We start from the raw sequence: 12,024 nt of genomic DNA on the forward strand, positions 1-12,024 counted from the left end.
CAAACAAATTAATAAAATATTGTTTTTTATTTCCTGTAGTTTTGGGTGAAATCTGTTCAACACACTCCCTGCAAACTGGCCTGAGTTTAGTTGTTTGATATGTGATTTGTTGTAGTTTGTGTGTGTGTGTGTGACCAATTGTGAGTAGGGATTGACTACTAATTGGTTGATGAAGTCATTGGAAACACTTATCTTTCTCTATCTTTTTTTCTACAAAACATAGAAACGTGCCATTTTCACATATGTTTATGTTGGGGTGGTGCTGGAGAAGATTAATATTAAGTATAATGTTTTGCATAGTTTTTTATGTCATTTATCTTGTTTGGGTAATATAATTTCTTTTTTTTGTTAAGTTTAGTCACAAAATGTCTCAATTTACAGTATGTCAACCAATCAGCTGAGCAGCCTGACTTGTTTGCACCATTTATTTGAACCATACAATTTTTCAAATCATCATCGATCCAGGGGGCTCTAACAGTTCTCACAATTAGTTTCTTAACAGGTGCATGCTTGTCAACAATTTCCAAGAATAATGTTACAAATACTCCAAGTGCTGCATCTGGATTCTCCTCCTTATCCACATTAGACCAACATACATTTTTTACATCTTCAACAAAAGAGTCCTGAGGAAAAAATGTGTAAAACTCGCTTATAAATAACTTTAGTCCCTGCCTTTGGTACTTTGGCTATCCTTGTTATTGCCACAATGTTATGGTCACTACAGCCAATGGGAACTGGTATTGCTTTGGAGCAAAGCTCTGCAGCATTAGTGAATGTCACAGATTCAACACTATTGGTAAACACTCTAGTTGGTTGAGCGATAACCTGGGTCATGTTACAGGCATTAGTCACAGTAAGAAGCTTCTTCTTGAGAGGACAACTAGATGATAGCCAGTCAATGTTCAGGTCACCAAGAAAATACATTTCTCTGTTAGCATCAGAGACCTTATCTAACATCACGCACATATTGTCCAGATACTGACAGTTTGCACTTGGTGGCCTATAGCAGCACTCTAAAAGAAGAGGCTTCAGATGAAGCAGGTGAAGCTGCAACCAACTAGAGAATCTGATCAACAACCAACATATGCATCAATTCATGTCCTAACATGATAACAACAACACTGTGTATATGTCTATCTGCTCAGTGCACACTGATTTTAAAGGAAAATTCCATCCCAAAACTATATTTTGGTATTTGTTTCAATAGTCTGTTGTTGATATAGTCCCACAATGTTGTGCATGTCAGCAATCAAGTTTTCAAGATATATCCACAGATAAAACAATGAGACAGATATTTCACAGGATGTGTAAATGTGAAGCATCCCCTTGGCGTTTCCACTAGTGAGAGGAAGCCTAGTGGCAGGCAGTGGGAGAAGATGGAACAAGATGGATTTTGGTCGACATTCTGCATTCTCATCAATGAAGCATTTGATCTCAATACAGTTTTCTGTTCCCAAAACTAGAATATGTTATGAACAGAGTGGACTAAGTTTAGTAGACTTTACCCTTTGCCAAAGTTTTAAAAAAATCCATTGTTTAGGAGTGCAAAGGCGAATTGAGTTACTGCATACGTGCACTTCGCAGAGTAGGCGTTCCCTAACGGAAATATGCAAATATTTGCTAGAATGGCCAATAGGATCTTGCTAGCTTGTGCTTGGCTCCTTGCTTCTGCCCACTATGACTAATTTGTTCCCATTGGAAACGAAAGACTGTGGTCTATCTTGGGTTAGTTATAAAAATCTTTGATATAACTTTCAAAATACAGAAATACAGACAGTATGATGCTGCATTTTAAAAAGGCACAAATCACTGTCATGCTCATGAATGACTCCTAGACAGTCGTTGCCGGTCAACCCGAGCTTGCTCGTCCTCTGTCTGCCCGTTTCCGAACGCTTCCGGAGAGTAACGGAACAGAGACCCAGCCCCTCTGCCCCCCTCCTCACGTCTACAACGACTCTCTTTTCGGCTCGACTCGGAGCAGTAACCCGGCGGCCGCCCGGCTGTGCATTTCCCAAGATGGAGGTTTGCTTATGGCACTAGCATCTAGGAACGATTCTGTCTGTCCATGTGTCTCTTGCCGACGCTTTTCCGAGGAACGAACAGATTTTTGTCTTCCACCACATTGGGAATTTAGTTGGGATTGCGGTTGTTGGTGGCCACCATCATGAGCTCTGGGGAAGGAGCTGAAGAGACGTCAAAGGACGCAGCCGATGTAGCGGCGTTCTTTAAATCTGGTAAGTTCGTAAACGAACAGGGGAGGTCGGATGGTAAGAGCCGTCCCATCAAGGCGACATGGGGGGGACATTGTTCCCGATTGAGCACTGTGTTTTCGGTTTCGGCACATTGGTGGGGTGGGGGATGTTTTCAACTAAACATTCGCCCAGGGGTCCTTACTCATTTGTAGAAGCAACAATGGATCATAAATGGGTGGCTGTTATGCAGAAATAATGGTGAGAGCTGTCGTGCATTTGTTACAGTGATTAAAATATAACTAACCATGTCATCCAGGTATGAGAGCTCGCGTATGAGAGCAGCCCAACTCAGTCTACAGACTCATGCTAACTAACGTTAGCTTGGTTAGCTTTATAACCGACTCACCCCGAAATTAGCTAGCTAGCTATCGCGCTTACGTTTGGTATATACAAAGAAAATGGCTACATTAGATAGCTAGCTAATAGACTTAGTTACTACCATTGACGTTTATAAAAATAGCTAAATAACAACGACATTAGGTGCGCGAGCTATCAAACTAACCGCTAGTTAGATAGTTGCTAACCAGCCAGCTAACTAGGTAACCAAGGGACTGGGAAATCACAAACAGCTCACTGTCAGATTGCTAGCTATAAAGTTAGAGACAGATTTCATGGAAACAGCTGAAAAAGTTGATTGTTAACTAAAACATGTGTAACGTGCTAATCGTTTCAGTGCTGTCAAAATAGGAAACAATCGAGCGTGCTATGTAAACAATACCGTGGCGTGGCATACATTGCTCTGTCTGGACTGTGGCTAGGTTAGCTAGCTAGTTATAAGGTTACCCTATGGCCCAATAAGGCATATGATGCATGCATTTTATGCAATTTAGTAGATAACATATGATTTGCTAAATGAGTAGTAGTGACTGCACAATGTGTGATTGCATGGTAGATTAAATATGATCATAGCCATTTTCTCGGCTAACGTTAGTCATGCTAGCTAGCTGAGTGAGCGATGTGCAATCATCATTTCTGGGCCTATCCTGATCAGTAGATGAATAACAGCTCGCCCGTGGATATCTGACATTCTTCAATTTCCATTCCATTATTCAATTTCTGGATTCTAGACTTAAGGAGGATTTCTGTGGCTTGAATAATGAGCTCATTTTGGGTCGTGTTTATTATCTGGGGTGTATTTTTTAGTCAGATTCCGTTGCAAAGCGTTTGGTCTGTGACAAAACGTTTTGCAATGGAAATCGTTTACTGTAGGAACCAAACGGGAAAAAAACAGCGCAAACTGAACGAAACGGAGAGGGACCTACCTGAATTCGTCCAATAGAAACTGTTCTCTGTTGCAAAACGTTTTCTGTTTGGAGTAAACGGTTTCCGTTGCAAAACATTTTTTAACAGACCAAATGTTGTGCAACGGTATCCGACTAATGAATACACCCCAGGGGTATATTCATTCAGCCGATTCGGTTGCAAAACGTTTCTTAAACAAGCAGACGGACGAAATGATGAGGGATGTACCTGAATTTGTCCAATAAAAACTCCTGTTCTGTTTGCTTCTGTTTGGTTCTTAAACGGTAAACTGTTTTCGTAATGAATACACACCAAGCCTTTTGTGAACTAACACTTGCTCCTGACTTTTTTCTCTCTTACATGCTCTGACTTTGCTGATAGCTACGTTGAGGAAAAATGTACTGACTGTGATATGTGGTTGTCCCACCTAGCTATCTTAATATGAATGCACTAACTATAGGTCGCTCTGGATAAGAACATCTACTAAAATTTAAAATGTAGCAATTCCTCATAGTAGTATGATTAAGATACAACAACCATATGCTGAAAATCAAATGGGACATAGTACTTATCATTATCGCTTTATGATATCATAGATGGGTTCTATGTATTGGTGGTGCATTATAGGCCTACAATGGCTACTGTATTGCACTAAACCCCCATTGTAAAACATCTATTAATTAGATTGGCAATTGAGGCCAAGCAGTTGCCATACCAGGCGGTGATGCAACCAGTCAGGATGCTCTCGATGGTGCAGCTGTATAATTTTTTGAGGATCTGAGGACCCATGCCAAATCTTTTCAGTCTCCTGAGGGGGAATAGGCTTTGTCGTGCCCTCTTCACGACTGTCTTGGTGTGTTTGGACCATGATAGTTCATTGGTGATGTGGACACCAAGGAACTTGAAGCTCTCAACCTGTTCCACTACAGCCCCGTCGATGAGAATGGGGGCGTGCTCAGTCCGCTTTTTTTCCCTGTAGTCCACAATCATCTCCTTTGTCTTGGTCACGTTGAGGGAGAGGTTGTTGTCCTGGCACCACACGGCCAGGTCTCTGACCTCCTCCCTATAGGCTGTCTCATCGTTGTCGGTGATCAGGCCTACCACTGTTGTGTCGTCGGCAAAATTAATGATGGTGTTGGAGTCGTGCCTGGCCATGCAGTCATGGGTGAACAGAGAGTACAGGAGGGGACTGAGCACGCACCCCTGAGGGGCCCCCATGTTGAGGATCAGTGTGGCAGATGTGTTGTTACCTACCCTTACCACCTGGGGGCGGCCCATCAGGAAGTCCAGGATCCAGTTGCAGAGGGAGGTGTTTAGTCCCAGGATCCTTAGCTTAGTGATGAGCTTAGAGGGCACTATGGTGTTGAATGCTGAGCTGTAGTCAATGAATAGCATTCTCACGTAGGTGTTCCTCTTGTCCAGGTGGGAAAGGGCAGTGTGGAGTGCAATAGAGATTGCATCATCTGTGGATCTGTTGGGGCGGTATGCAAATTGGAGTGGGTCTAGGGTTTCTGGGATAATGCTGTTGATGTGAGCCATGACCAGCCTTTCAAAGCACTTCATGGCTACAGATGTCAGTGCTACGGGTCGGTAGTCATTTAGGCAGGTTATCTTAGAGTCCTTGGGCACGGGGACTATGGTGGTCTGCTTGAAACATGTTGGTATTACAGACTCAGTCAGGGGACATGTTGAAAATGTCAGTGAAGACACTTGCCAGTTGGTCAGCACATGCTCGGAGTACACGTCCTGGTAATCCGTCTGGCCCTGCGGCCTTGTGAATGTTGACCTGCTTAAAAGTCTTACTCACATCGGCTACGGAGAGCGTGATCACATAGTCATCCGGAACAGCTGGTGCTCTCATGCATGCTTCAGTGTTGCTTGCCTCGAAGCGAGCATAGAAGTGGTTTAGCTCGTCTGGTAGGCTTGTGTCACTGGGCAGCTCACGGCTGTGCTTCCCTTTGTAGTCTGTAATAGTTTTCAAGCCCTGCCACATCCGACGAGCGTCAGAGCCAGTGTAGTACGATTCAATCTTAGTCCTGTATTGACTCTTTGCCTGTTTGATGGTTCGTCGGAGGGCATAGCGGGATTTCTTATAAGCGTCCGGGTTAGAGTCCCGTTCCTTGAAAGCGGCAGCTCTACCCTTTAGCTCAGTGCGGATGTTTCCTGTAATCCATGGCTTCTGGTTGGGGTATATGGTTGGGGTATGTGGTGTACTCCTCAATGCTGTCTGAAGAATCCCGGAACATGTTCCAGTCTGTGCTAGCAAAACAGTCCTGTAGCTTAGCATCTGCGTCATCTGACCCCTTTTTTATTAACCGAGTCACTGGTGCTTCCTGCTTTAGTTTTTGCTTATAAGCAGGAATCAGGAGGATAGAGTTATGGTCAGATTTGCCAAATGGAGGGCGAGGGAGAGCTTTGTATGTGTCTCTGTGTGTGGAGTAAAGGTGGTCTAGAGTTGTTTTTCCTCTGGTTGCACATTTAACATGCTGGTAGAAATTAGGTAGAACGGATTTAAGTTTCCCTGCATTAAAGTCCCCGGCCACTAGGAGCGCTGCATCTGGATGAGCGTTTTCCTGTTGATTTATGGCCTTGTACAACTCATTCAGTGCAATCTTAATGCCAGCATTGGTTTGTGGTGGTAAATAGACAGCTATGAAAAATATAGATGAAAACTCTCTTGGTAAATAGTGTGGTCTACAGCTTATCATAAGATACTCTACCTCAGGCGAGCAAAACCTCGAGATTTCCTTAGTATTTGATTTTGTGCACCAGCTGTTGTTTACAAATATACACAGACCGCCACCCCTTGTCTTACCGGAGTCAGCCGTTCTATCCTGCCGATGTAGCGTATAGCCCGCTAGCTGTATGTTATCAATGTCGTCGTTCAGCCACGACTCGGTGAAACATAAGATATTACAGTTTTTAATGTCCCGTTGGTAGGATAACCGTAGTCTTAAATCATCCAATTTATTTTCAAATGATTGAACGTTGGCTAATAGGATTGATGGAAGAGGCAGTTTACTCGCTCGCCGTCGGATCCTTACAAGGCACCCCGATCTACGTCCACGATATCTCCGTCTCTTCCTCACGCGAATGACGGGGATTTGGGCCTTGTCGGGTGTCTGTATGATATCCTTCGCGGCCACCTCGTTGAAGAAAAAAATCTTCGTCCAATACGAGGTGAGTAATCGCTGTCCTGATATCCAGAAGCTCTTTTTGGTTATAAGAGACGATGGCAGAAACATTATGTACAAAATCAATTACAAATAACGCGGAAAAACACACATAATAGTACAATTGGTTAGAGGGCTGTAAAACGGCAGCCATCTTCTCCGGCGCTGTTAGCTCACATGGGAAGTGCTGTATCCTCATTATGACTGCAGTTAGTTCCTCTGTGCAGATGGATCCAGTCTTCCTGCTCTGAGGGAGACATGATAGACAGTCCCACTCTACAGTCTACAACCACATCCAATTTTAACCACTAGGCCCCTCAAACTCAACTCTGGACCTCGAAGCCAGTTCCACTGCATTTTTTCATTGTTCCCCTCTAATCAGGGACTGATTTAGACATGGGACACCACCAGGTGGGTGAAATTAATTATCAGGTAGAACAGAAAACCAGCAGGCTCCGGACCTCATAGGGTAAGAGTTGAATACCCCTGCACTAGGCTAAACCCTAACCTTAATCCATTAACCAAACCTTTACCCAAACACTTCCCCGTAACCTAAACCAATTGTCTACCCAAACCCTAACCTTTCCCACACCCTACCCCCTATTTATTTTGAGTTGTAGAAACTTCCTGGTGAGATTGATTAAAATGTTAATTTTTGCTTCCTTCAGCTGTTTGTCTGTCCTAGGTGTTTTGGCTCTCTCTAGTAGAAGTTGCCCGTAGGCACAGATCTAGGATCAGCTTACCTTCCCTAAAGCTTTCCCCAACTCAAAGCTGACATTAGATCAGTGTCTAGTGTCATCCTTTGTGGCTGGATTATTATGGGTTATTATTATAGGGTGTCATTGCAGTGTTTTGACCCCCCAACTAAGAGTGCTTGGAAACCAGCAGAGCTGTGCCCTGTTATCACTGCAGGCAACCAAGCTCTGATTGACAGCTGAGCTCAGGTTGAGTCGTGTGTGTGTGTGTGTCTTTGTGTGTGTGCGTCTGTGTGTGTGTGTGGATGCATGCACATTGGAGCTGGAGAAGACTCAAGCCCTCTCACTCTACAGTCAGCACTGCAATCATCTCTGTAATACGCAGCGATACTAGCATCAACACTACGGGAACAGAGATAGACTACTTCAAGCGAAGTGAAACAAGGAACTGTGTGTACAATTTCGAAGTCCTCACCTGAGTTCATAATATACTCTGAGTATACAAAACATTTGGAACACATTCCTAATATTGAGTTTCACTCCCGTCAGGGAATGTACTCTACAAGGTGTCGAAAGCGTTCCACAGGGATGCTGTCCCATGTTGACGCCAATGCTTCCCACAGTTCTGTCAAGTTGGCTGAATGTCCTTTGGGTGGTGGACCATTTTTGATACACATGGGAAACTGTTGAGCGTGAAAAACCCAGCAAGCGTTGCAGTTCTTGACACAAACTGGTGCGCCTGGCACCTACTACCATACCCCGTTCAAAGGCAATTAAATATTTTGTGTTGCCCATTCACCCTCTGATAGGCACACATACACAATCCATGTCTCAATTGTCTCAAGGCATAAAAATGCATATTTAACCTACAGTGGGGGAAAAAAGTATTTAGTCAGCCACCAATTGTGCAAGTTCTCCCACTTAAAAAGATGAGAGAGGCCTGTAATTTTCATCATAGGTACATGTCAACTATGACAGACAAATTGAGAAAAACATTTCCAGAAAATCACATTGTAGGATTTTTAATGAATTTATTTGCAAATGATGGTGGAAAATAAGTATTTGGTCACCTACAAACAAGCAAGATTTCTGGCTCTCACAGACCTGTAACTTCTTCTTTAAGAGGCTCCTCTGTCCTCCACTCGTTACCTGTATTAATGGCACCTGTTTGAACTTGTTATCAGTATAAAAGACACCTGTCCACAACCTCAAACAGTCACACTCCAAACTCCACTATGGCCAAGACCAAAGAGCTGTCAAAGGACATCAGAAACCAAATTGTAGACCTGCACCAGGCTGGGAAGACTGAATCTGCAATAGGTAAGCAGCTTGGTTTGAAGAAATCATCTGTGGGAGCAATTATTAGGAAATGGAAGACACGCAAGATCTCACCCCGTGGGGTCAAAATGATCACAAGAATGGTGAACAAAAATCCCAGAACCACACGGGGGGACCTAGTGAATGACCTGCAGAGAGCTGGGACCAAATTAACAAAGCCTACCATCAGTAACACACTACGCCGCCAGGGACTCAAATCCTGCAGTGCCAGACGTGTCCCCCTGCTTAAGCCAGTACATGTCCAGGCCCATCTGAAGTTTGCTAGAGTGCATTTGGATGATCCAGAAGAGGATTGGGAGAATGTCATATGGTCAGATGAAACCAAAATAGAACTTTTTGGTAAAAACTCAACTCGTCGTGTTTGGAGGACAAAGAATGCTGAGTTGCATCCAAAGAACACCATACCTACTGTGAAGCATGGGGTGGAAACATCATGCTTTGGGGCTGTTTTTCTGCAAAGGGACCAGGACGACTGATCCGTGTAAAGGAAAGAATTAATGGGGCCATGTATCGTGAGATTTTGAGTGAAAACCTCCTTCCATCAACAAGGGCATTGAAGATGAAATGTGGCTGGGTCTTTCAGCATGACAATGATCCCAAACACACCACCCAGGCAACGAAGGAGTGGCTTCGTAAGAAGCATTTCAAGGTCCTGGAGTGGCCTAGCCAGTCTCCAGATCTCAACCCCATAGAAAATCTTTGGAGGGAGTTGAAAGTCCGTGTTGCCCAGCGACAGCCCCAAAACATCACTGCTCTAGAGGAGATCTGCATGTAGGAATGGGCCAAAACACCAGCAACAGTGTGTGAAAACCTTGTGAAGACTTACAGAAAACGTTTGACCTGTATCATTGCCAACAAAGGGTATATAACAAAGCATTGAGAAACTTTTGTTATTGACCAAATACATATTTTCCACCATAATTTGCAAATAAATTCATTAAAAATCCTACAATGTGATTTTCTGGAATTTTTTCTCTCATTTTGTCTGTCATAGTTGACGTGTACCTATGATGAAAATTACAGGCCTCTCTCATCTTTTTAAGTGGGAGAACTTGCACAATTGGTGGCTGACTAAATACTTTTTTTCTCCTCCCCTTCATCTACACTGATTTGAAGTGGATTTAACAAGTGACATCAATAAGGAATCATATTTTTTTTAAACCAGGAATTCACCTGGTCAGTCTATGTAATGGAAAGAGCAGTTGTTCTTAATGTTTTGTATACTCAGTGTACAGTAGGCCTACTTAAGCCTTCTCACTACAGGTCTAGAGATGGACATCCCTGCTGCAGACTAAATAGACCTAGGCTGTAGTTTGTGATGTGTTAGTTGGAGTGTTACATTGTTAGGCCCCTCCCCTTTGTTTTCCCTCTCACTTCCTCCCTGTAGAACACCTCCTAGCTATGTTCCAACATGTACAGGTTCAGCACCTGCCTGCTTAGTAGTGCCTAGCCATCGGGTATGTTTTTATCCTTACTCTCCCCCTCTCGGTCTGTCATGTCTTCTCTCTGTTTGTCTCATCCTGTCTCATTCTTCTTCTCTCGCTCATTTCTGACTCTGTCTCACTCTCTCTATCTCTGTCACTCTGTCATTATCTCTCTCTCTCTTGTTTCAGACGTTGTGAGCTCAGCACACCCACTTACCTTTACACTGAGCTATAGGAGCAAAACTACAACCAGGACTATGAGTTGTCTCTCACTACATAGCTAACCCTACCCATGGCTATGACTATATAATATGATTATAACATGACAGGGTGACTATAACATGATTATAACATGACAGGGTGACTATATTATGATTATAACATGACAGGGTGACTATAACATGATTATAACATGACAGGGTGACTATAATATGATTATAACATGACAGGGTGACTATAATATGATTATAACATGACAGGGTGACTATAATATGATTATCAAAAGTGACATATAATTCACCTTTACCGTATTTAGCCTATAACACAACTATAACATGGTAATAACATTATACTAACATGATGATAGCATAACAACATAACTATAAGGAACTGCATCTCGCTCTCTCTCTTCTCCCAGCATGAGAGACTGAACCAGAGCTCAAATTCTCCCCAAGCCCACAATAATGAACAATCACACCAGAGAAGTTAGTGAAAGAAAGTGGGACGACCTCCTTTTGGTGAGAGAAAGAAGGTCTGTGTGTGTCGTGTGTGTGCGATGCCAATTTAGAAGACTGCAGAATTCACACTAACTACCACAAACGAAAAACTTGAATGATGCTACACAAAATGGAATTTATTGATTGGTTGCTTAAATGATTGATATAGATTAATGAACAGAGGAATTTAAATACATTGACACCTGCTGGCATGGTAATAGCCTGAGGATCTAAATCTGCTTCTGTTTCTCTCTGCTTAATCAGACTGTACACACCCAATATCACACTTTATCAGCTGACCTGCTTCCTTATCTTGTTCATGGGTGGTGACGCAATAGCGTGTGTGTGTTAATGTCTGTAAGGGAGGTCAGTACAGCTGCAGTGGGCCACACAGGAATGTGCAGTGCAGGTATGAGGCAGACATCAGTTATACCATGGGAACAGACTAGCGCCACACACACACACAGTCCTTGTTCTGTGAAAGTGTAGGCTGTGTGTGTGTTCTTTGATATCAACATTGTGATAAACACAGGAAACATCTCTCTTTATTACTTTGACATTTTCTCTCTCGCTCTCCTTTCACTCTCTCCTTTTTCTCTCCCTCTCTCGCTGCCTCAGAGGGTAGGGCTGACAACCAATATCAAACATCCCTCTTAGTGTGTGTGCTTGCTTGCGAGCATTAGTGTGATTTAAGTGTTTGTGTGTGTCTGTTAAAGGCGGCAGGTAGCCTAGCGGTTAAGAGCATTGGGCCAGTAAACAAAAGGTTGCTGGTTCGAATCCCCAAGCTGACTAGGTAAAAAATCTGTTGATTTGTCCTTGAGCAAGGCACTTAACCATAATTGCTCCTGTAAGTCTGGATAAGAGTGTCTACTAAAATACTAAAATGTAAGTGTTAAATATAACCGTGTGCAACTAAAGGCTGTAATCCCAGGGAATGGTTAGATTAGAGGATAGGTCGGTGTATAATATAATTCACTTTCACCTAAACTCACCTAACACTTTCACCTAAACTCACCTAACACTTTCACCTAAACTCACCTAACACTTTCACCTAAACTCACCTAACACTTTCACCTAAACTCACCTAACACTTTCACCTAAACTCAGAACACACACACTCTAAATCACACTCTAATGCTGTTAGTCAGGACAGTCCGGTACACAGTACATACACTAGTGCTCTC

At 43.1% G+C, this 12,024-nt stretch overlaps 1 long non-coding RNA gene across 1 annotated transcript in view; it reads left to right on the forward strand.

Annotated features, from left to right (window-relative positions):
• The first annotated feature begins 1,998 nt into the window (after nt 1–1,998).
• LOC311121900 overlaps nt 1,999–12,024 on the forward strand; it is a 35,018-nt gene continuing 24,992 nt past the window's right edge. The window contains exon 1 of the long non-coding RNA XR_014612361.1: nt 1,999–2,234. This is a non-coding gene — a long non-coding RNA (uncharacterized lncRNA). The remainder of the gene's footprint in view (nt 2,235–12,024) is intronic.

Source organism: Coregonus lavaretus (assembly GCF_964263955.1).
Source record: "Coregonus lavaretus genome assembly, contig: HAP1_SCAFFOLD_5413, whole genome shotgun sequence".
Lineage (NCBI taxonomy): Eukaryota > Metazoa > Chordata > Actinopteri > Salmoniformes > Salmonidae > Coregonus > Coregonus lavaretus.